This window comes from Salvelinus namaycush, chromosome 25 (genome assembly GCF_016432855.1).
Source record: "Salvelinus namaycush isolate Seneca chromosome 25, SaNama_1.0, whole genome shotgun sequence".
In the NCBI taxonomy this organism is placed as follows: domain Eukaryota; kingdom Metazoa; phylum Chordata; class Actinopteri; order Salmoniformes; family Salmonidae; genus Salvelinus; species Salvelinus namaycush.
The window spans coordinates 30047674-30072799 of NC_052331.1; the positions used below are offsets into that span (position 1 = coordinate 30047674).

The 25126-nt window shown below is 45.5% G+C and overlaps 1 pseudogene; it reads right to left on the bottom strand.

Moving 5' to 3' along the window:
• The window catches only part of LOC120019878, a 68076-nt pseudogene continuing 42950 nt past the window's right edge, over nucleotides 1–25126 (bottom strand).

Sequence of the window (25126 nt, forward strand, 5' to 3'; positions counted from 1 at the left end):
CTAACCCTTCAAGGGTGGAGCAGGTAGCCGCCTCCTCGTTTGCCGTGAAGAGTCCAATGTTTGTGGCTGCAGAGAGTCATGTGACACTTAATTAGTTTGTTAGAAAATCACAAGGTATGTGTTTGATAAACGCTGGTAGTGAGTGACAAGTAGGGACCAGGAGTTTTTCCTGACCCCAAACTGCTGACCAGGAAAACCTCCTGGTCTTAGTCCTAAGTGGCCTGGTCTGGTCCAGTACCTTAGGCTGTTCTTGGGGCTTAGAGAAGCGGTTCTGTGAGACCACGTTGAGACCTGTGATCTTCAGAGCTGCGATCCTGGCTGCGATTTCTGACACCTGCAACAAAGTAGAAATATTCATATTATCTGACTCAGATCAACTTAAAAGGACTTAAGAAGCACAATTTAATGTGTATGTTTTTATGTCAAACATAAGGACCACTTTCTAATTCTTTCTTTCAAACATTTTATTTTATATTTTTTATTATGTGATAATCACCAACATTCAAACATACAAACACATACAATTTTCTATTTCTAATTTCACCATACCCAAAGTAAAATCCCATGTAAAATCACCTGCTTTCTCCATTTTTTCAAAGCAAAAGACTGCGTCTGAAATGCCACAATGGGCTCGGGTCAAAAGTCTTGCACTTTTATACGAAACAAAAATACATTTTAATATATTTAACTTTATGTCAAATGTATTTCAAATACATGTACTGTACATACATATAATACCTGACAATTCCAGAAATGCATGGCTATGTTTGCAGGGTGGCCAAAGTGGTTCCTAATTTGGCATATGACATAGTTTGGCCCTTCAGAGGATTCTTAAATTGCTCTTTATGTATTTATCAATGGAGATACATTTTTTGGGGAAACCAACCCCAAAATTTGGCAGTGATATAATTGAAATTGTTATGGTGGGTAAGAAAAAAAAGATATACAGTATTTTGATTTCACCTCATTTTAAAAATCTGTCATTAAGAGCACGTTCCCATCGTAAGAAGTTATTAATAAAAAAATACAAAATGACTATAGTAAGTGTCCCCCCCCACCCCCCCAACAGTCTTTACTCTGCCTCCACCCCAATGGACATTTATTTATTCACTGCTACAGTTGTTATGATGTACAGTACCAGTCAAAGGTTTGGACACACCTACTCAGTCAAGGGTTTGTCTTTATTTTTACTATTTTCAACATTGTAAAATAATAGTGAAGACATCAAAACTATGAAATAACACATATGGACTCATGTACTGTATTAACCAAAAAAGTGTTAATCAAGAGTTTGAATAATCTCAAATATAAAATATATGTTGATTTGTTTAACACTTTTTTCAAATCTGATCATTGCTAGACAAACATTTTCAGGTCTTGCCATCGATTTTCAAGTAGATTTACATCAAAACTGTCCTTGGCCATTTAGGAACATTCACTGTCTTCTTGTTGATAAGGAACTGGATAATATGTGTGAAATTCTTGATAATGTATGTGATATCAACAGAGAAGTATATTTTCTGGGTGATTTAAATATTGACTGGCTTTCATCAAGCTGCCCACTCAAGAAAAAACTTCAAACTGTAACCAGTGCCTGCAACCTGGATCAGGTTGTCAGTCAAACTACCAGGGTAGTTACAAACAGCACAGGAATTAAATCATCAAAATGTATTGCTCACATCTTTACTAATGCTGCAGAAATGAGCTTTAAAGCTGTATCCACATCTATAGGATGTAGTGATCACAATATAGTAGCCATATCTAAGTTCCAAAGGCTGTGCCTAATATAGTGTATAAGAGGTCATACAATAAGTTTTTAGTGATTCTTATGTTGAGGATGTAAATAATATTTGCTGGTCTGTGGTGTGTAATGAGGAGCAACCCAACGCTGCACTTGACATATTCATGAAATGTCTTATTCAAGTTACTAATAAGCATGCACCCATTAACAAAATGACTGTAAAAATGGTTAAATCCCCCTGGGTTGATGAGGAATTGAAAAATGGTCTGGTTGAGCGGGATGAGGAAAAAGGAATGGCAAATAAGTCTGGCAGCACAACCGATTTCAAACGTACTGCAAATTGAGAAATCATGTGACTAAACTAAATAAAAAAGGAAAAAAACTATACTATGAAACACAAATAAATGATATAAAGAATGACAGTAAAAAGCTTTGGAGCACCTTAAATTACTTTTTGAAAAAAGGCAAACTCAGCTCCATCATTTATTGAATTCATTGAATCATTCATTGAATCAGATTCCTCATTCATCTGATTCTGCCAACTATTTTAATATTTTTTTATTGGCAAGATTAGCAAATTTAGGCATGACATAACAGCAACAAACGCTGACACTACACATCCCAGTATATCTGACCAAATTATGAAAAACAAGCATTGACCTTTTGAATTCCGTAAAGTGAGTGTAGAAGAGGTGAAACAATTATTGTTGTCTATCAACAATGACAAGCCACGAGGTCTGACAACCTGGATGGAAAATTACTGAGGATAATAGCGGATGATATTGCCGCTCCTATTTGCCATATCCTCAATTTAAGCCTTTAAGAAAGTGTGTGCCCTCAGGCCTGGAGGGAAGCAAAAGTCATTCCGCTACCTAAGAATAGTAAAGTCCCCTTTCCTGGCTCATATACCTGACCAATCAGCCTGTTACCAACCTTTAGTAAACTTCTAGAAAGAATGGTGTTTGACCAGATACAATGCTATTTTACAGTAAACAAATTGACAACCGACTTTCAACACGCTTTATAGGGAAGGACATTCAACTTACACAAATGACTGATGATTGGCAAAGAAATTGATGATAAAAAGATTGTGGGGGCTGTTTTGTTAGACTTCAGTGCGGCTTTTGACATTATCGATCATAGTCTGCTGCTGGAAAAACTGATGTGTTCTTTTTTTACACCCCCTGCTATATTGTGGATAAAGAGTTGCCTGTCTAACAGAACACAGAGGTTGTTCTTTAATGGAAGCCTCTCCAACATAATCCAGGTAGAATCAGGAATTCCCCAGGGCAGCTGTTTAGGCCCTTTACTGTTCTCAATCTTTACTAATGACACGCCACTGGCTTTGAGTAAAGCCAGTTTGTCTATGTATGTGGATGACTCAACACTATACACGTCAGCTACTACAACAACTGAAATGACTGCAACATTTAACAAAGAGCTGCAGTTAGTAAAAAGCATTGTATTTGGGACAAATCATTCACTAAACCCTACACCTCAACTAAATATTGTAATGAATATTGTAGAAATTGAGGGCTATATAAAATAAACTTGATTTGAAACTTGATGTCCACATACTTTTCGTCATGTAGTGTATTTAGGCTTGTCATGACAAAGGGGTTGAATACTTACTGACCCAAGACATTTCAGCTGTTCATTTTTAATTCATTTGTAAAAGAAAATTGAAATACATTCCAATTTGACATTATGGGGTATTGTGTTTAGGCCAGTGTCAAAACAATCTCAATTTGATCCATTTTAAATTCCGACTGTAACACAACAAAATGTTGTGAATACTATCTGAATGCGCCGTATGAGACACAGAGGACATCCAGACTTGAACACAAACCTGGAGGTCAGACTGCTGGACCTGGGCGGAAGCTGTTGCCACCTGCTCCTCCAGGTAGGACAGCTCCAGGTCTGAGGTGGCACCGCCGACGGCCCGGGCACAGTCCTCCAGGTCGCCAAGCTCCGCCTCCAAACCGTAAGCTGTGCCCGCCACCACATACACCTGGTGGGCACAGTTCAGTTTGCACAGACAGACTGTGGTCATTTCAGTTGTATAACATTAACAAAGGTTAGCATCACACACCATTCTTAAACCCACAATGAACGTAAGATACAGTGCATTCGGAAAGTATTCAGACCCTTGACCCACATTTTGTTACGTTACAGCCTTATTCTAAAATGGATGAAAAAAATGTTTTCCCTCAACAATCTACACACAATACCCCATAATGACAAAGTGAAGACTGTCATGCCCTGACCTTAGTATTCTTTGTTTTCTTTATCATTTTGGTTAGGTCAGGGTGTGACGAGAGTGGTATGTGTGTTTTTGTCTTGTCTAGGGTTTTTTGTATGTCTAGGTGTGTGTGTCTAGTCTAGACATGTGTAGGTCTATGGTGGCCTAGATTGGTTCCCAATCAGAGGCAGCTGTTTATCGTTGTCTCTGATTGGGGATCCTATTTAGGTTGCCATTTTGGTTTGGTGGGTTATTGTCTATGTGATGTTGCATGTCTGCACTCATTGTTTATAGCGGTCACGTTCGTTTTGTTGTTTTGTATTTTCGTTTGTTCAGTATATTTCTTTATTAAAAGAAGTATGTATTCAAATCCCGCTGCGCCTTGGTCTCCTCTCTACGACGTTCATGACAAAGACAGGTTTTAAAAAACAGAAATACCTTATTTACATAAGTATTCAGACCCTTTGCTATGAGACTCGAAATTGAGCTCAGGTGCATCCTGTTTCCATTGATCGTCGTTGAGATGTTTCTACAACTTGATTGGAGTCCACCGGTGGTAAATTCAATTGATTGAAAACGATTTGGAAAGGCACACACCTGTCTATTTAAGGTCCCTCAGTTGACAATGCATATCAGAGCAAAAACCAAGCTATGAGGTTGAAGGAATTGTCCGTTGGCACAGATATGCAAAGTGTACCAAAAAAATGTTTTGCAGCATTGAAGGTCCCCAAGAACACAATGGCCTCCATCATTTATTTATGTATTTTTTTAACCACCTTTATATACTACAAACAATGTTTTGGTACCCTTCCCAAGATCTGTGCCTCGAACACAATCCTGTTGTGATACAGCACGGGATCAAACCCTGGTCTGTAGTGACGCCTAAAGTACTGCGACGCAGTGCCTTGGACCGCTGCGCCATTCGGGAGACCCCAGCCTCCATCATTCTTAAATGGAAGAAGTTTGGAACCACCAAGACTCTTCCTAGAGCTGGCCGCCTGGCCAAACTGAGCAATCGGGGGAGAAGGGCCTTGGTCAGGGAGGTGACAAAGAACCCGATGATCACCCTAACAGAGCTCCAGAGTTCCTCTGTGGAGATGGGAGAACCTTCCTCAGGACCTCAGACTGGGGCAAAGGTTCCTCTTACAACAGGACAAAGACCCTAAGCACACAGCCAAGACAACGCAGGAGTGGCTTTGGGACAAGTCTCTGAATGTCCTTGAGTGGCCCAGCCAGAGCCTGGACTTGAACCCAATCAAACATCTCTGGAGAGACCTGAAAATAGTTGTGCAGCGATGCTCCCCATCCAACCTGACAGAGCTTGAGAGGATCTGCAGAGAAGAATGGGAGAAACTCCCCAAATACAGATGTGCCAAGCTTGAAGCATCATACCTAAGAAGATTAAAGGCTGTAATCGCCGCCAACGGTGCTTCAACAAAGTACTGAGTAAAGGGTCTGAAAACGGTTTATTTCAGCTGTGTATTTTTATTTATTTTTTAACAACAACTTGTTTTTGGTTTGTCATTATGGGATATTGTGTGTACTAGATTGATGAGGGGGAAAACTATTTAATCAATTTTAGAATAAAGCTGTAACACAACAAAATGTAGAAAAAGTCAAGGGGTCTGAATACTTTCTGAATGCACTGTATGTTGAAAGAACGAACTGACAGACAGACAGACAGGCAGACAAACTGACATTCTCTTCCAGTCTGATGAGTTGTTTGTCCAGCCTCTTTGTGTCAATGTTGGGGGACAGTGAGGGGGTGCAGTCAACTCCCCCCACCCCCTGGAGTCGGTCCTCTGTTGCGTTTAACACCTTCAGCACCTCAGTGGTGATATTGTGCAGTGACACCTCTGAGTACCTCTACACACACACACACACACACACACACACACACACACACACACACACACACACACACACACACACACACACACACACACACACACACACACACACACACACACACACACACACACACACACACACACACACACACACACACACACACACACAAAGGTTTGGATTAACACAACTTTTAGGCAAACCCCAAAAGCCTTCTGTTTATGCGTGTAACACATCCATTAATGTGAGAATAAGAGTTTTAAACGAGCAGAGAAAAGCCAAAGAACAAAGATAAATAAATAGTGTTTCATTGATTGGTTGATTGATTGGTTGGTTGATTAATTGGATTCATAGCGCTATCCCAGTTGCTCTTGGTAAAGGCCAAGATACCAGTTAGTTTGTGATGTCACCTGCTGTAGCAAATCAGAAAGGAACCGGAGTGTGTTTTCTAGGCCCTTGTCATTAGGACTATCCTAACATGAAGCAATGGAACAAGGAAGGACAGAGGAAGAGAAAGGAAAAGACAAGTAAGGGAAAGTAAAATAGTCTAGAGTAGCAAGCACATAGTGTTACAGCTGTTAGTTGCTTTCAGGTTAGAAATGTCAGAAGAATTGCATAGCCATATACTGTATCTCTAGAGGTAAAGCTAGGTACTTTGTTTCTTACATTCAGTATCTCCTCCTGAACACAGGGGAACCCTTTCTACAGGTTTGACTCCTGTCTTATGCAAAGTGCCAAACCTGCCTGATAGCTGTTCTAGCATTAGTATCTTATTCATTAGATATTAATCTACCTCTTCCTTTGACTATTTTTCTCCAAATGTTATGTTATTATTTTCCTCTCCTCTCTCTTCTCTTTCTAGGTCCATCACCATCTCTCCCTCCATTCCACCCAGTGTGTTCACTAGGCTGCAAGTGATGTTATCAAATAACACCTTCTTCCACAGTGTCCACACTTTCTGTTCTTTCTTGCTCTTGTCCTCCCACTGCTGCCTCTCCCATCCCACCGTCCACCTTTATCTCTGCTTCCCCTAGCCTCTTTCCTTCCTTCCCTCCTTCAAACATCATCTCCATCATCCTCTGTACCGTCGTTTCCCTCTTTCTCTTCCTCTTTCTCTACCTTTGTGTCTGTCTCTTCATGTTGCAGCTCTCCCATTTTCTCACTCTCATCCTAAAAGTCAAACAGTCTCACGTCTAGTTTGCTGATTCTATCACACCTCTTCTCGTTCATCATCCTCCCCTCCACCACCATCATCACTCCCAGGTGCCAGGGCTTCTCCATCTCCACTTGTCCCCTCCTCCTCTCTCCCTCCATCTCTCCCCATCTTTCTCCATGCAACTTTCCCCCCCTTTCTCTACATCTCTCTCCGACCACCTCTGTCACTATCTCTGATAACTTAATTATGTCTCCTACACTCCTCTCTGCTCTCTCCTCCTCCTGTTAGACGAGAATTGGGAGGCGCTAACGAGACTGGCCAGGTCTCTCAACTTGGAGATCAGTTCCTATTTATCTCCCTTCATCTCCCACAGAGCCTCTCCTACCTCTCTCCTCCTCTTCTCTCTCCTCTTTCTCTTCCTCCATCTCTCCTCCCTCTCTCCTCCTCCTCTCTCCTCCCTCTCCTCCTCCTCTCTCCTCCCTCTCTCCTACCTCTCTCCCCCTCCTTCTCTCTCCTCCCTCTCTTCCTCCATCTCTCCTCCCTCTCTCCTCCTCCTTCTCTCTTCCTCCTTCTCTCCTCCTCCTTCTCTCTCCTCCCTCTCCTCCCGCTCTCCTCCTCCTTTTCTCTCCTCCCTCTCTTCCTCCATCTCTCCTCCCTCTCTCCTCCTCCTTCTCTCTCCTCCCTCTCCTCCTCCTTCTCTCCTCCTCCTTCTCTCTCCACCATTAAAACCCACTCTATCCAGATCATCCTTTGTGGATGAAAATGTCAGCTCTTCCTTCTCTACATCCCTCTCTCTTTCTCTCTTCTCCTCCATCTCTCCATCGCTGAGACCCACTTGGTCAAGCTCGTCCTCTGTTGATGACAACTGTGTGAATTGGCTAGCCAGCATATGCATCTTGATGGTCAGCTCCTCTCCTCCTTCTCCCTCCCTCTCTTCAGCTCTCTCATCCATCCTCTCTTCCTCCCATTCCTCCTCCCCCTACCCACTCTGTCCAACTCATCTTCAGTGGATGAGAACTCTGTGCCTCTGACCTGACTAGCCAAATTGATGTGTTGACTCTCCTCCTCCAAATCCCTCCCTTCCTTTGTCTTCTTCTCCTCTTTACTCTCTTCCACTCTTCCTCCCTCCATCTCCACCTCCATATGCCATAACCTCTCTTCCTCCCGATCTCTTTCTCTCTTCAGGGAGGCGAGATGAAGCTTCTGGAGCTTCGACCCTTGACCCCCAACCTGACCATCTCCTACCTCAGACTCGAAGTTGAGGGTGTTCGTGCTGGCGTGGTGGCCCAGCGAGGGTGATGGGATGCTGGGTTGCTGGCCAGCAGAGGCCTGGGCGTCTGGAGCCTCTGACCCCTGGTTGTTGTTGGCGTTGGAGGTCATCTTCCTGCGTATCTCCCGCAGGGCAGCGTCCCAGGCCCCCTCGGCGTCGTAAGAGCCCATTTCGTCGCAGGCGGATATCACACCGAATTCCCACTCCAGGACACTGAATACCAGCGACTTCCTCTTGGTCAGCAGGCTGGGCCGATAGAGCTGGGTGCTCTGCAAGGCGATCCAGTTCCCGTCAGGGCTCTTCAGCACTGAGGACGCACCTCACACACACCAGGGACAGATACCACACACACAGAATTGTGTGGATTGTGTGGCATTCACCACAGACAGACATGTAAACACACACACACGCATGCACGCATACACAGATACACACAGATACACACACACACACACACACACACACACACACACACACACACACACACACACACACACACACACACACACACACACACACACACACACACACACACACACACACACACACACACACACACACACACACACACACACACACAAACACACACACACACACACACAGCAGATAGACAGGCGGACACACAACCACAAAGGAGGAAGCCTTTAGCCACCAGTCTCTAGCTAGAGTACATCACCAACAGGTAACTCTGAAACTTACTACATAAGGTGTGTGTACTGAAGACATTTTGTAAAGATGTGTGTGAATAGTAAATTGCACTGGCCAGCAGGCTCTTACTGGAGTTGTCCAGGCGGTCAATATTCTGCCAGCTGGGCAACCCTGCCGCTCCTCCCTCCTCCTTCAGCCCCTGCTGAGAGTCCTGGGAAACCCCAGAGCACTTCATCACAACGTTATCATCCAGAAGGGAGGCAGAGCGAGACCGCCGAGGTAAATACACACACTTAAATATGGGTAAAGAGAGGTAAAGATAACCAACCAAGTCACACTCCATATACTGTATTATGTTCTGATCTTATGTGACAGACTGGGTTTTTAACAGTGTTAGCCTGCTAAGCTAAAGCCTGGTCATCAGCCAACACAAGTCTTCATGTTGGGCAAACCATAGTCTCGAGTCACCATGTCTCGTTTATCACTCTGCTTTCTGAACGTACATGAAGAAGCCTGGCTATCGAGGTTCGGGCACCTGGGTCATCTGCACACCACAATACTGTGTTAGCCCTCTGAACTGAAGCCTGGGCAAGGTTACTGATCACATCAGTGTAGTTCCCTGAACCACCTTACGCTCCATACCTTGGCGTGGACTGATGTGGTGATCTGGGGCTGGGAGCTGGGGCAGCTTGAAGCCAAAGGCTTTTCACCACTCTGGTTGCCTGGGGGCCAGTCCAGGTCACAGTCTGGCTTCATCTCAACCAGGTTCTTCCTCCGCCGGATGATCTAGGATGGAATTGAGTTGAGTTGAGTTTAATTGAATTGAAATTAAATTAAATGGTACTTACTTTCTGTACGATGGTTGAGCCCAGCTCCTCAATCAGCTCCTCCCTGTGGTCCCGCAAATACCTTGCTTCGCTCTGCATATCCTGGAGAGAACAACAGCGAAGTCAGATAGACAGTCGATAAATATAAAATAATAAGATCCTGTAAACGGTTTTTAAAAGTGGTTTCGGATATGCAAGATTTTACAGATTAAAGGAGTGATTAGGTGCAGAAGATGACTGTGTCACTGCTCGGCTAGTCTGTTACAAGAGGTTGCAGTACCACTGTATGCTAAAATATCTAAATGGACAATAACATAGAAGTGGGTTTGTTTAATTAGGGTAGTACAAAGTAAATGGAATTATATATGAATGATCTGCACATTTAATGTGCATTTCAGCAAACTAGAAGGGATACAAATCTTGTACTGCAAAGTGGAATCAATCTTCAGCAGTCTTACTTTCTCCCTATCACCTCTGAGTCATATGAGTGACAGACTGACCGACTGACTGCCGCAGAATATGTTACCTGATTGTCGGTGTATCCCTCTGCCTCGTCGATGGCCTCCTCTGCCACCCTCAGTGCCACTGTGAGGGTATTTGCCATGCTGTACTCTGAAAAGGGAAAGGGGGTATAAATAAGCTTACATTTATTGTTAACTGTAATTGCTTTAGCTACACAGAGTATACCAAACATTAGGAACACCCCCCCCCCCCCCCCCCCCCCCAGCCTCAAAACCGTTCCACAGAGATGCTCGCCCGTGTTGACTTCAATGCCTACCACAGTTGTGTCAAGATGGATGGATGGAGTTCGATACACACGAGAAACTGTTGGGCTTGAAAAACCCAGCAGCATTCCAATTCCTGACAGAAACCGGTGCACCTGGCACCTACTACCATACCATGTTCAAAAGCACTTACGTCTTTTGACTTGCCCATTCTTCCTCTGAATGGCACACATACACAATCCATGTCTCAATTGTCTCAAGGCTTAAAAGTCCTTCTTTAGCCTGTCTCCTCACCTTTATCTACACTGATTGAAGTGGATTGAACAAGTGACATTAATAAGGGATCATAGCTTTCACCTGGATTCACCTGGTCAGTCTGTCATGGAAAGAGCAGGTGTTCTTAATGTTTTGTACACTCAGTGTATGTTCCAACATTCCCTCCATCTTGTGCCAATATCTGTTATTTTTAAGTCTTGGTTCCAATAGTTAATATTTTTTTCGAAGAGATTGTCAGTTGGATAGAGGTTTTATATATCTTACCTATCATATGAATATCCTGTCCTAGCTTAAATAGGATTTCCTCAACATTGCTCTGATGTCCAAAAGATTTCAGATCTATATTTTGTGACATAAACCTTTTAAGACGCATGTATTTGAAAATGTCTACATTGGTCAGCCCAAAATGGCTTTTTAATTCTGTCACTTAGACTGAATAACAGACCAACAAAAAACAGTCTGCTCCTTCAATAAAGACATTAAATACTTGCACTTGAAGTAAGAGGAAATTAGGAATGTAGAGTATATACTGTATAGTTATTTAACTACAGGTACCGTAGATGTGAGCAAAAATAGCTGTAAGTAGCGGTAGAAGTATTGTTGTCCTTTAGTTTACTCCAATTAGGGTTGGGATGGTCGGGTACATAAAAAAAGACATTAAATACTTAAGAATGGGAAAGACAGAAGCCTACATTCACTATGTCTGAAAAAGTCTTTGTCGCTACAGACGCTGCCCTCATTCCCGATGCTCTCCTCATTCATGCTGCCCTCTTCACAGAGACACGACACACAGGACAGGCATGGGTCATGTTCAGCAGGCCACAATGTAGCAAAACAGTTTGAAACAGGAAAATAAAATGGGTGTTTCGTATTGGACAACTTCAGGTAGGACATCATCTGTTTTATATCTCTTTCTCCAGGTTTGTGCCCACTGCAGAGCATTGCATGCAGAGCATTCAAACACACAGAAACACTTCAAAAACCTCAATAATGGTTCAAAGAATTTTGAGTATGACAGTGAAAAAATACTCTCATAGCATGAGCCCACATTGCTTGATTAAACAATGATACTGTAGGCTCAGAGTAATTGCAGTCGAAATAGGGGTTTGCTTGAGCAGAGGTATTTTCTGTACCTAGTCATAGATTCTCAGTCTTCTTTGAGCTCTATTCACGTCCTCGAGATATGCACACAATGCTGTGGTTATTTATTGTTATATAACTGCCTTACTGGGTCTTCTGTCAGGCCTTATCAGCTTTATCCCTGTACTGTGCAGGTCCAGTGTAGAAGTAGTTCAGATTGGGGAACAGTAGGGTAATCTACAGTCCTTTTGAAAGGGAAGGTGGTTGAGTGACATGAACTAGATTTGAGAACAAATTAGCGACTCTATTGCTAACTGGCTGTGTCCACACACCATGCACACACACTCTTTCCTCCACCTCTCTCATCTCCTCCTCTCTCTCCCCCTCTCCTGCAGGTCACAGAGGAGGACTGAAGGGACTATAATCCAGACAGTAGTGCAGCAGCAGCAGTCTGTTATCTACAGTGCAGCTCTTCCTCCATTCTTAATGCTGCCTGGCATGACTCAATCAGCAGCCTCCAGCCTGCTTCCCTAGGCTCTCTGTGTGCTCTGCAGAGGTAGTTAGACAAATTTCAACACACTCGCGTGATGAGTAACCGTGCTTAATAAGGCCCTAATGCCTAGGCTTTAGCTCAGTGGACTAACAAAGTATTGTCGTGACACACAGATGCACCGGGTTCCAACCCAGTCAGTCACACTCGCTATGCTTCAATCAAATCCTATGGCCTAACCAAGCCGCCAGCACAAGCCTCTTTGTACTGCCAGAAAGCACATTTTGGATGACTTAACTTTGAACTTCGAGCTGACATTCATTGTTGTTTACTGCTACAAATTGGCTATGCAGAACTATGCTACCATTCTCCTTCTTGTGGTATTTGGAGAAATCCCCGAGCATATTGAGTCACTAACCTATGGCTCTCTGTGCTACGGCTCTGTGTGCTACGGCTCTGTGTTCTACGGCTCTGTGTGCTACGGCTCTGTGTGCTACGGCTCTGTGTGCTACGGCTCTGTGTGCTACGGCTCTGTGTGTAAGAGGTACATGTTATGACAGCTTACACCAGCAGTGACGACTAAAGCCTCTACAAAAAAGTTCTGCAAGAATTAGAATCTCAAAGAGCCAGTGGAGTTTATGCATTAGTGATACTTAAGATTGATTATTCTATTGATCACCTATAATGAACAGTGGAATTACAAGCAAAGGCTTGGAAATGACTACCTAGAAATAACAACATTCTGCTCTAGCACGTCAAACATGGTAGAGCATCCTCCTCTCATCTGGTAAATCAGGTCCAGAGAGAGAGAGAGAGAGAGAGAGAGAGAGAGAGAGAGAGAGAGAGAGAGAGAGAGAGAGAGAGAGAGAGAGAGAGAGAGAGAGAGAGAGAGAGAGAGAGAGAGAGAGAGAGAGAGAGAGAGAGAGAGAGAGAGAGAGAGAGAGAGAGAGAGAGAGAGAGAGAGAGAGAGAGAGAGAGAGAGAGAGAGAGAGAGAGAGAGAGAGAGAGAGAGAGAGAGAGAGAGAGAGAGAGAGAGAGAGAGAGAGAGAGAGAGAGAGAGAGAGAGAGAGAGCGCGAGAGAGAGAGAGAGAGAGAGACACACACACACAGAGAGACAGAGAGATGACCCCTGCTACTGCAAATAGCTCCTGGCCAAAACAGCCCTGACGGTCCTCCCCCTGAAGGTTCTGGATGTTAGGAGGCTTTATGAATATGCTAGAAGGCATTATTACACATGCACAATGTTGTCAAGCACATACACTAATAATAGCACATATCTGATGCATTCAAGTAGCCTTCCTACCTACACACGCATACACTCTGAGATAAAAGGTGCTGTCTAGAACCTTAAACGGTTATTCAGCTGTCCCCATAGGAGAACCCTTTGAAAAACCCTTTTTGGTTCCAGGTAGAACCCTTTCAACAGAGGGTTCTACACGGAACCCAAAAGAGTTCTACCTTAAACCAAAAAGGATTCTACCTGGAACCAAAAAGGGTTATTCTATGGTGACAGCCAAATAACCCTTTTGTAACCCTTTTTTCTAAGAGTGTACATTAGAGCTGTTTGGTAGGGGGACCTCGGTTCGGTCTGCACTGTGAACCCAAATGAATACATTAAAATAAAACATTAGGCCTAAAACCATTCTAGGCTATTCCGTTAAAACAACGTTGTAATCAAAATTTGAATCTTAAAACACCGTAATGGGTATTGGACAAATTCTCATACACTGAAACTAAATGGGTCGTATATGTACTTTTCCAGACAAAACCTTCTCAAACCTCAGCAGCACTGATAAGCTTTCACTGCTTTGACCCTCTTTCCTACTGATGAACCTTTTGGCCTCAACCACTCTGCCTCCCTTCACATTTTCTTTAATATCATCTATGGACATAGATATTGGGACACCAGTGATGACTCCCCTCAACCTAGAATAATCACCAGGGACATGGCTTTTAATGTTCTTCCCATTAAGCTTTTCCATTAGCAGAATCTTTCCTTGCTGAGCCTGGCTACCACAAAGTATTAGCAATCTACTTCCAATGAACCAGGCTTGTTTGACTTCAGCTATCTCTTTCTCTATGGCATTGGTTAATTGGATAGGGTGTAAATGAGGCCCTGTGGTCTCATCAAACACCATCACCACTTTCCACTCCGACACATTGTTAGTCTTGCTTCCTACCTTGGCCCTCTTCATGCTTTCTTTACTAGACACTCTACTGCTTTCAGTATCATGCTCTCTCTTCCTCTTATGGCTTTCCACTACCGACCGTTCAGATCCTTGACCCTCATCCTCCCGATCCAAACTCTTACGGTCAACGCTAATGTCTCGTTTAAAGTAATAACAGCAGTATCAAACACCAGTCTAGTACCTGTGAGTTCTCCCAGCGTCCCGTGATCCACCAGGTTTTTCCTGTATACTGTCTTCAGCACCTTGGCACTGCCAAACTTCCTGAAGCAACACTTCACATTGTTGTAGAACCACTCCAGAGAACAGAGAGAGAAGAGAGAGAAAACAGAGAGAACAGAGAAAGGAGGACTGTTGAGATGCCAGTTATACATAGTGTATATAGCAGACCAGTGTTGACATACCATCTTATACAATGTTTTTTCTTCAGTTACTTTAGTTGTGCTTGATTACGATTACCCACAGTGGGTGGTGTTAGTACTTTTGGGAATCTTCTATTGGTTACATTGCGCCAGGTAAGTTATTATGTGCACTCCACTAACAATGTGTAGCGTGTATGGCGGTCTTGAGTGTGTGTTACCACATCCTCTGAGTCAAGAGGTCCATGGCCCTGAAGGCAAGGCACACACACACACACACACGTCCTCATTTCACTTTGTTGAACCTCTGCCAACTTACTGTGGGAGACCTCACTCTTCTGATTGCAGACATTAGTGGTCAGCTGTTTGTTCACCCGCACCCACCTACCTGCAATTGCTAATAACCCATCCGCAACCACCCGACTATATGTGATAAAGTGAAAATCTGAGGCCCGCCCCCAACACTAACCAGTAAATATAGAAAATGTGCTATAGACTACAGTCAAAGACAGCAGAACAATATTTTGACAGGGGGAGCAGATTTTTGGGGGGGCTGATTTAGATAAGTTTCTGCTTATAATTTCTGACATTTTGGTAGGCTATTTGTTTGTCAACTTTCTCTTGTATATGTTGCCCTAGAAGACTAAATAAACCATTGCTCATCAGAATAATGTAATAGATCGATAGAATGAATTCTTCAATCTAGTTGACAAACTAACATGATCCAAGCACACCAAGACAGTCATGAAGAGGGCATGACAAAGCCTATTCCCCCTCAGGAGAATGAAAAGATTTGGCATGGGTCCTCAGATCTTCTAAAGGTTCTACAGCTGCACCATCGAGAGCATCCTGACTGGTTGCATCACTGCCTGGTATGGCAACTGCTCGGCATCCGACCGCAAGGCACTACAGATGTTGTGCTGCAGAATGAGGACCCAAAAGCGACGTAATAGTAACAGAGTCTTTATTCCAGAATAAAACAAATAATGATTCTCCTGGATACTATCCTCTCGTCAACAGAGAGGAACGACTGGAGACGCGACCACAGACTGCAGGTCGCTTCAGGAAGGCACTGGCCGTAGCTGACATTGACACCTGCTCACACGCAGCATCTGAAGAAGGCAAAGAACACGACAGGGCGGAACAAGGACACAGGAACAGCAAACGTCAAACAAGAATCCGACAAGGACAGAAGCGGAAAACAGAGGGAGAAATAGGGACTCTAATCAGAGGGCAAAATAGGGGACAGGTGTGAAAGAGTAAATGAGGTCGTTAGGAGAATGAGAAACAGCTGGGAGCAGGAACGGAACGATAGAGAGAGAGAAAGAGGGAAAGAACCTAATAAGACCAGCAGAGGGAAGCACAGGGACAAGACATGATGAAAGACAAAACATGACAGTACCCCCCCACTCACCGAGCGCCTCCTGGCGCACTCGAGGAGGAACCCTGGCGGCAACGAAGGAAATCATTAATCAACGAACGGTCCAGCACGTCCCGAGATGGAACCCAACTCCTCTCCTCAGGACCGTAACCCTCCCAATCCACTAAGTACTGGTGACCACGTCCCCGAGAACGCATGTCCATGATCTTCCGTACCCTGTAAATAGGAGCGCCCTCGACAAGGACGGGGGGGGGGGAGGGAAGACGAATGGGGGCGCGAAGAAAAGGCTTGACACAAGAGACATGGAAGACAGGGTGGACGCGACGAAGATGTCGCGGAAGAAGCAGTCGCACAGCGACAGGATTGACGACCTGAGAGACACGGAACGGACCAATGAACCGCGGAGTCAACTTGCGAGAAGCTGTCGTAAGGGGAAGGTTACGAGTGGAAAGCCACACTCTCTGACCGCGACAATACCTAGGACTCTTAATCCTACGTTTATTGGCGGCTCTCACAGTCTGCGCCCTGTAACGGCAAAGTGCAGACCTGACCCTCCTCCAGGTGCGCTCACAACGTTGGACAAAAGCCTGAGCGGAGGGAACGCTGGACTCGGCGAGCTGGGACGAGAACAGAGGAGGCTGGTACCCAAGACTACTCTGAAACGGAGATAGCCCGGTAGCAGACGAAGGAAGCGAGTTGTGAGCGTACTCAGCCCAGGGGAGCTGTTCTGCCCAAGACGCAGGGTTTCGAAACGAAAGGCTGCGTAATATGCGACCAATCGACTGATTGGCCCTTTCTGCTTGACCGTTAGACTGGGGATGAAACCCGGAAGAGAGACTGACGGAAGCACCAATCAAACGACAGAACTCCCTCCAAAACTGTGACGTGAATTGCGGACCTCTGTCTGAAACGGCGTCTAACGGGAGGCCATGAATTCTGAACACATTCTCAATGATGATTTGTGCCGTCTCCTTAGCGGAAGGAAGCTTAGCGAGGGGAATGAAATGTGCCGCCTTAGAGAACCTATCGATAACCGTAAGAATCACAGTCTTCCCCGCAGACGAAGGCAGACCGGTAATAAAGTCTAAGGCGATGTGAGACCATGGTCGAGAAGGAATGGGAAGCGGTCTGAGACGACCGGCAGGAGGAGAGTTACCTGACTTAGTCTGCGCGCAGTCCGAGCAAGCAGCCACGAAACGGCGCGTGTCCCGCTCCTGAGTAGGCCACCAAAACCGCTGGCGAATAGAAGCAAGCGTACCCCGAACGCCGGGGTGGCCAGCTAACTTGGCAGAGTGAGCCCACTGAAGAACAGCCAGACGAGTAGAGACAGGAACGAACAGAAGGTTACTAGGACAAGCGCGCGGCGACGCAGTGTGAGTGAGTGCTTGCTTTACCTGTCTCTCAATTCCCCAGACAGTCAACCCGACAACACGCCCCTCAGGGAGAATCCCCTCGGGGTCGGTAGAAGCCACAGAAGAACTAAAGAGACGGGATAAGGCATCAGGCTTGGTGTTCTTATTTCCCGGACGATAGGAAATCACGAACTCGAAACGAGCGAAAAACAACGCCCAACGAGCCTGACGTGCATTAAGTCGTTTGGCAGAACGGATGTACTCAAGGTTCTTATGGTCAGTCCAAACGACAAAAGGAACGGTCGCCCCCTCCAACCACTGTCGCCATTCGCCTATGGCTAAGCGGATGGCGAGCAGTTCGCGGTTACCCACATCATAGTTGCGTTCCGATGGCGACAGGCGATGAGAAAAGTAAGCGCAAGGATGGACCTTATCATCAGACTGGGAGCGCTGAGACAGAATGGCTCCCACGCCCACCTCTGAAGCGTCAACCTCGACAATGAATTGTTTAGTGACGTCAGGAGTAACAAGGATAGGGGCGGATGTAAAACGCTTCTTGAGGAGATCAAAAGCTCCCTGGGCGGAACCGGACCACTTAAAGCAAGTCTTGACAGAAGTCAGAGCTGTGAGAGGGGCAGCCACTTGACCGAAATTACGAATGAAACGCCGATAGAAATTAGCGAAACCGAGAAAGCGCTGCAACTCGACACGTGACTTAGGAACGGGCCAATCGCTGACAGCCTGGACCTTAGCGGGATCCATCTGAATGCCTTCAGCGGAAATAACAGAACCGAGAAATGTGACAGAGGAGACATGAAAGGCGCACTTCTCAGCCTTCACGTAGAGACAATTCTCTAAAAGGCGCTGGAGTACACGTCGAACGTGCTGAACATGAATCTCGAGTGACGGTGAAAAAATCAGGATATCGTCAAGGTAAACGAAAACAAAAATGTTCAGCATGTCTCTCAGTACATCATTAACTAATGCCTGAAAGACAGCTGGAGCATTAGCGAGACCGAACGGCAGAACCCGGTATTCAAAATGCCCTAACGGAGTGTTAAACGCCGTTTTCCACTCGTCCCCCTCTCTGATGCGTACGAGATGGTAAGCGTTACGAAGGTCCAACTTAGTAAAGAACCTGGCTCCCTGCAAAATCTCGAAGGCTGACGACATAAGGGGAAGCGGATAACGATTCTTAACCGTTATGTCATTCAGCCCTCGATAATCCACGCAGGGGCGCAGAGTACCGTCCTTCTTCTTAACAAAGAAAAATCCCGCTCCGGCGGGAGAGGAAGAAGGCACCACGGTACCGGCGTTGAGAGAAACAGACAGATAATCCTCGAGAGCCTTACGTTCGGGAGCCGACAGAGAGTATAGTCTACCCCGAGGGGGAGTGGTCCCCGGAAGGAGATCAATACAACAATCATACGACCGGTGAGGAGGAAGGGAGCTGGCTCTGGACCGACTGAAGACCGTGCGCAGATCATGATATTCCTCCGGCACTCCTGTCAAATCACCAGGTTCCTCCTGAGTAGAGGGGACAGAAGACACAGGAGGGATAGCAGACATTAAACACTTCACATGACAAGAAACGTTCCAGGATAGGATAGAATTACTAGACCAATCAATAGAAGGATTATGACATACTAGCCAGGGATGACCCAAAACAACAGGTGTAAAAGGTGAACGAAAAATCAAAAAGGAAATGGTCTCACTGTGGTTACCAGATACTGTGAGGGTTAAAGGTAGTGTCTCACATCTGATACTGGGGAGAAGACTACCATCTAAGGCGAACATGGGCGTGGGCTTCCCTAACTGTCTGAGAGGAATGTCATGTTTCCGAGCCCATGCTTCGTCCATAAAACAACCCTCAGCCCCAGAGTCTATCAAGGCACTGCAGGAAGCAGCTGAACCGGTCCAGCGTAGATGGACCGACAAGGTAGTACAGGATCTTGATGGAGAGACAGGAGTAGTAGCGCTCACCAGTAGCCCTCCGCTTACTGATGAGCTCTGGCTTTTACTGGACATGACATGACAAAATGTCCCGCAGAACCGCAATAGAGGCAAAGGCGGTTGGTGATTCTCCGTTCCCTCTCCTTAGTCGAGATGCGAATACCTCCCAGCTGCATGGGCTCAGTCTCTGAGCCGGTGGGAGGAGATGGTTGAGATGCGGAGAGGGGAAACACCGTTAACGCGAGCTCTCTTCCACGAGCTCGGTGACGAAGATCTACGCGGATGGCGAGTGCAATCAAAGAGTCCACGCTGGAGGGAACCTCCCGGGAGAGAATCTCATCCTTAACCTCAGCGTGGAGTCCCTCCAGAAAACGAGCGAGCAACGCCGGCTCGTTCCAGTCACTGGATGCAGCAAGAGTGCGAAACTCTATAGAGTAATCCGTTATGGATCGATCACCTTGACATAGGGAAGCCAGGGCCCTGGAAGCCTCTTTCCCAAAAACTGAACGATCAAAAACCCGTATCATCTCCTCTTTAAAGTTCTGATAAACGTTAGAACACTCAGCCCTTGCCTCCCAGATAGCTGTGCCCCACTCCCGAGCCCGACCAGTAAGGAGTGATATGACGTAAGCGATCCGAGCTCTCTCTCTTGAGTATGTGTTGGGCTGGAGAGAGAACACAATATCACACTGGGTGAGAAAGGAGCGACACTCAGTGGGCTGCCCAGAGTAACATGGTGGGTTATTAACCCTAGGTTCCGGAGACTCGGAAGACCAGGAAGTAGCTGGTGGCACGAGACGAAGACTCTGAAACTGTCCTGAGAGATCGGAGACCTGAGCGGACAGGGTCTCAACGGCATGACGAGCAGCAGACAATTCCTGCTCGTGTCTGCCGAGCATTGCTCCCTGGATCTCGACGGCAGTGTTGCGAGAATCCGTAGTCGCTGGGTCCATTCTTGGTCGGATTCTTCTGTTGTGCTGCAGAATGAGGACCCAAAAGCGACGTAATAGTAACAGAGTCTTTATTCCAGAATAAAACAAATAATGATTCTCCTGGATACTATCCTCTCGTCAACAGAGAGGAACGACTGGAGACGCGACCACAGACTGCAGGTCGCTTCAGGAAGGCACTGGCCGTAGCTGACATTGACACCTGCTCACACGCAGCATCTGAAGAAGGCAAAGAACACGACAGGGCGGAACAAGGACACAGGAACAGCAAACGTCAAACAAGAATCCGACAAGGACAGAAGCGGAAAACAGAGGGAGAAATAGGGACTCTAATCAGAGGGCAAAATAGGGGACAGGTGTGAAAGAGTAAATGAGGTCGTTAGGAGAATGAGAAACAGCTGGGAGCAGGAACGGAACGATAGAGAGAGAGAAAGAGGGAAAGAACCTAATAAGACCAGCAGAGGGAAGCACAGGGACAAGACATGATGAAAGACAAAACATGACAACAGATGTACGGCCCAGTACATCACTGGGGCCAAGCTTCCTGCCATCCAGGACCTCTATACCAAGCGGTGTCAGAGGAAGGCCCTAAAAATAGTTAAAGACTCCAGCCACCCTAGTCATAGACTGTTCTCTCTCCTACCGCATGGCAAGCGGTACCGGAGCGCCAGGTCTAGGTCCAAGAGGCTTCTAAACAGCTTCTACCCACAAGCCATAAGACTCCTGAACATCTAATCAAATGGCTACCCAGACTATTTGCATTGCCCCCCCCCCCCCCCCCCTTTACACTGTTGCTACTCTCTGTTATTATCTATGCATAGTCACTTTAATAAGTTTACCTACATGTACATATTACCTCAATTACCTCGACTAACCGGGGCCCCCGCACATTGACTCTGTACCGGTACCCCCTGTATATAGCCTCGCTATTGTTATTTTGCTGCTGCTCTTTAATTATTTGTTACATTTATTTGTTATTCGTATTTTTATTTTATTTTTTAACTGCATTGTTGGTTATAGCTTGTAAGTAAGCATTTCCCTGTAAGGTTTACACCTGTTGTATTCGGCGCATGTGACAAATAAAATGTGATTTGATTTGATATGTAATGTTTTCTCTGTCATCTTCCTAATTCTAACCCTAACACTAATTCTAACCTCAAACCTAAACCCCCTAGAAATAGCATTTGAACTTGTGGGGACTAACAAAATGTCCCCAATTGGTCACATTATTTTTGTTTACTACTCTTTTGGGGACTTCTGGTTCTCACAAGTATAGTTAAACACGTCCACACCCACACCCACACCCACACCCACACCCACACCCACACACACACACACACACACACACACACACACACACACACACACACACACACACACACACACACAGAAACACACTCACCCCTGCAGACAGAAACACACCCCTCCCCACTGACCTGCGCTCCTGGCACGCTGAACAGACCCAGGCTTTGTCTTTCTTGCTGTAGGAGCACCAGGTCTTGCAGACGTTGTACTGGCAGTCCAGACACTGGCACATGCAGTTGACCAGGAAGGTGAAGGGAGAGCAGCAGTGTATGCAGCAGCGCTCGTTGAAGCGATGCTGCCGGGAGAGCATGGCGCAGCGACTGCCCTCCTTGTCCAGCTCCTGCTTCAGGTCACTGAGAGAGGATGAGATAGAGCGAGGGAGGGTGGGTGGGAGGATGGGGAGGGAGAGAGAGGAGGAGAGAGAGGAGGATGAGAGAAAGGAGAGAGGTAGGGGAAGGTGAGAGACGGGATGAGATGAGAGAGAGTGGAGAGAGAGGATGAAAGAGAGAGAGGATGAGGGGTAAAGAGAGAGTTAAGGGGAAGAGAGGGGGAGAGAGGATGGGTGAGAGGGGGGAGGATGAGAGAGATGCTGATCTCCTGCTAGTACACCATGGCCATCTGGATTATCTCACTAACAATACACCTACTTATGTACCTATGCAATACATGAACCACAGTTTTAGGAGGAAATCACATGTGTATACAGTAATGTTGAAAATCAGAACACTGTCAAACATCACAGAATAAGAGGAAGAGTAGTTTCACTCATTCCAAACATTCCATTCACATTTGACATCTGAATATTTTCCAAAGATTTGTATCCTCTCCCAAAAAATTACAACCTTTCTTATATACGTTGAGTGTACAAAACATTATGAACACCTGCTCTTTCCATGACATAGACTGACCAGGTGAATCCAGGTGAAAGCTATGATCCCTTATTGATATCACTTGTTCAATCCACTTCAATCAGGGGAGGAGACAGGTTAATTAAAGAAGGATTTTTAAGCCTTGAGACAATTGACACATGGATTGTGTATGTCCCAATCAGAGGGTGAATGGGCAAGGCAAAATAGTTACGTTCCTTTGAACGGGTTATGGTAGTAGGTGCCAGGCGTTTGTGTCAAGAACGGCAACGCTGCTGGGTTTTTCAAGCTCAACAGTTTCCCGTGTGTATCAAGAATGGTCCACCACCCAAAGGACATCCAGCCAACTTGACACAACTGTGGGAAACATTGGAGTCAACATAGACCAGCATCACTGTGGAACACTTTTGACACCTTGTAGAGTCCATGCCCTGACAAATTGAGTATGTTCTGAGGGCAGGGGGGTGCAACATTAGGAAGATGTTCTTAATGTTTTGTATACTCAGTGTAAATTGTTTTAACCTTTATTTAACTAGGCAAGTCAGTTAAGAACAAATTCTCAATTACAATGACGGCCTACACCGGCCAAACCCAGACGACACTGGGCCAATTGTGCGCCGCCCTATGGGACTCCCATTGATGGCCGGTTATGATACAGCCTCTATCCGAACCAGGGTGTCTGTAGTGATGCCTTAAGCGCTGAGATGCACGATTGGACGATTGAGCAAGAAACTAGTCTGTCACTCTGTGAGTGACAGTTCGCTATTATATCTCCGCACAGGAGGCTGGTCAGGGGAGTACGGATTCCCCAATTAAGGTGCCACGCCTGTGTATCTCAGGGAATGTGATGAGAGAGAGAGAGAGAGAGAGAGAGACAGAGCGAGACAGAGAGAGACAGACAGAGACAGAGAGAGACAGACAGAGACAGAGAGAGACAGAGACACAGAGAGAGAGAGAGAGAGAGAGAGAGAGAGAGAGAGGGCAGAGGACACAGGGGATAATCTTAACAGATTAGAGGGTCAGAGAGAAAAAATTAAAGGAATGAATAAACAAAGATGACGTAAATAAGTAATATAATTCTACACCTCGGATGCACTGAGCGCTCGGTCTGTCTGACCCCATTATAGCAGAGGCCAATGTAAAAATGACACACAAACACTGCTGCAATATTGTAAATATCTAGGTATTTTTTAGTGGATTTTTAATTTTAATATTTTTTTATTTCACCTTTATTTAACCAGGTAGGCAAGTTGAGAACAAGTTCTCATTTACAATTGCGACCTGGCCAAGATAAAGCAAAGCAGTTCGACACATACAACAACACAGAGTTACACATGGAGTAAAACAAACATACAGTCAATAATACATTACAAAAAAAATAAGTATATACAATGTGAGCAAATGAGGTGAGATAAGGGAGGTAAAGGCAAAAAAAGGCCATGGTGGCGAAGTAAATACAATATAGCAAGTAAAACACTGGAATGGTAGATTTGCAGTGGAAGAATGTGCAAAGTAAAGATAGAAATAATGGGGTGCAAAGGAGCAAAATAAATAAATAAATAAATACAGTAGGCAGAGAGGTAGTTGTTTGGGCTAAATTATAGATGGGCTATGTACAGGTGCAGTAATATGTGAGCTGCTCTGACAGCTGGTGCTTAAAGCTAGTGAGGGAAATAAGTGTTTCCAGTTTCAGAGATTTTTGTAGTTCATTCCAGTCATTGGCAGCAGAGAACTGGAAGGAGAGGCGGCCAAAGGAAGAATTGGTTTTGGGGGTGACCAGAGAGATATACCTGCTGGAGCGCGTGCTACAGGTGGGTGCTGCTATGGTGACCAGCGAGCTGAGATAAGGGGGGACTTTACCTAGCAGGGTCTTGTAGATGACCTGGAGCCAGTGGGTTTGGCAACGAGTATGAAGCGAGGGCCAGCCAACGAGAGCGTACAGGTCGCAGTGGTGGGTAGTATATGGGGCTTTGGTGACAAAACGGATGGCACTGTGATAGACTGCATCCAATTTATTGAGTAGGGTATTGGAGGATATTTTGTAAATGACATCGCCGAAGTCGAGGATCGGTAGGATGGTCAGTTTTACAAGGGTATGTTTGGCCGCATGAGTGAAGGATGCTTTGTTGCGAAATAGGAAGCCAATTCTAGATTTAACTTTGGATTGGAGATGTTTGATGTGAGTCTGGAAGGAGAGTTTACAGTCTTATCAGACACCTAGGTATTTGTAGTTGTCCACATATTCTAAGTCAGAACCATCCAGAGTAGTGATGATGGACGGGCGGGCAGGTGCAGGCAGCGATCGGTTGAAGAGCATGCATTTAGTTTTACTTGTATTTAAGAGCAATTGGAGGCCACGGAAGGAGAGTTGTATGGCATTGAAACTCGTCTGGAGGGTTGTTAACAGTGTCCAAAGAAGGGCCAGAAGTATACAGAATGGTGTCATCTGCGTAGAGGTGGATCAGAGACTC